Here is a 1,039-nt window from a genome sequence, read left to right as displayed (position 1 = left end):
AAAAAATAAATAAATAGCATGTAACGGTGAGAACCGTGTAGATGTCTTTCTTCCCTTTTTTTCTATACTGGGGTTGAACGTCCTGCTTCCACCTTGAGCTGCTTCTCTAGCCCCTTCCTTTTCTCCCCTCAGCCCTTCTTTTATTCTGTATTTTGAAACATTCTCGCTCAGTTGCCCATGCTGGGCTCAATTCATAATCCTTTTGCCATACGTACTGGGTTTCCGGGCAAGCCCCCACCCCAGAAGCCAGGACGTTCGAAGCTTGCTCCGCATTAGCCCGTTACTTTCCACCTCTTCATAGTTCTGAATATGAAATGTATCGCCTGGAGATTATCCAGTGTGACAATCTCTACTTTTTTTATTGCTTAATTCACTCACAGATAATACTGTTGACATAGGTAGATTTATATCTGCCATTCTTTTGTCTTTGCGTGTTAAGTCGTTTTTTTGTTTCTCTGCTCCTACCTGACTGCTTTCTTTTGCATTGAGTATTGTGTAACATGTAAATTCATTTATTTATTTATTTATTTATTTATTCTCTTCAGAACCAGGGATTGAACTTAGACCCTTGTGCTTGCCAGGGAAGCGCTTATTCTACTGAGTCATCTCCCAGGCCCTTGTTATTTTCTTAATGGCTGTTTTAGGGATTACTTTATATACTGTATACCAGAACCTACTTCAAATTTACACTAACTGAATGGCTTTGAGATATAGAATGTTATTTATTCCTCCTTTTTTTTTTTTTAATGTATTTAGCACAGAAATCTACAGGGTTTCACTGCAAAGATCACTCACAGTGAGCCTCCGGTTTTCAGACTCCCAAGCGCTGGTGGGATTACAGGCGCATGCCACCATGCCGTTTCGGTGACCAGCATGGCTTCGGGGCCAGAGCGGCATGTGGTACTGGGGATTGAACCTGGGTCCTTGCACTTTCCAGGCAGGTGCTTTAACTGCCGAGCTACCTCTCCAGCCCCTCAGCACCAACTTTTCTGAAAACCCTGGAAGTTAAATCTTCTTTATTTTTAATTTCATGTACTTA

This window comes from Octodon degus, unplaced genomic scaffold (assembly GCF_000260255.1).
Source record: "Octodon degus isolate 3935 unplaced genomic scaffold, OctDeg1.0 scaffold00001, whole genome shotgun sequence".
NCBI lineage: Eukaryota > Metazoa > Chordata > Mammalia > Rodentia > Octodontidae > Octodon > Octodon degus.
This window is presented reverse-complemented; position numbering follows the sequence as displayed.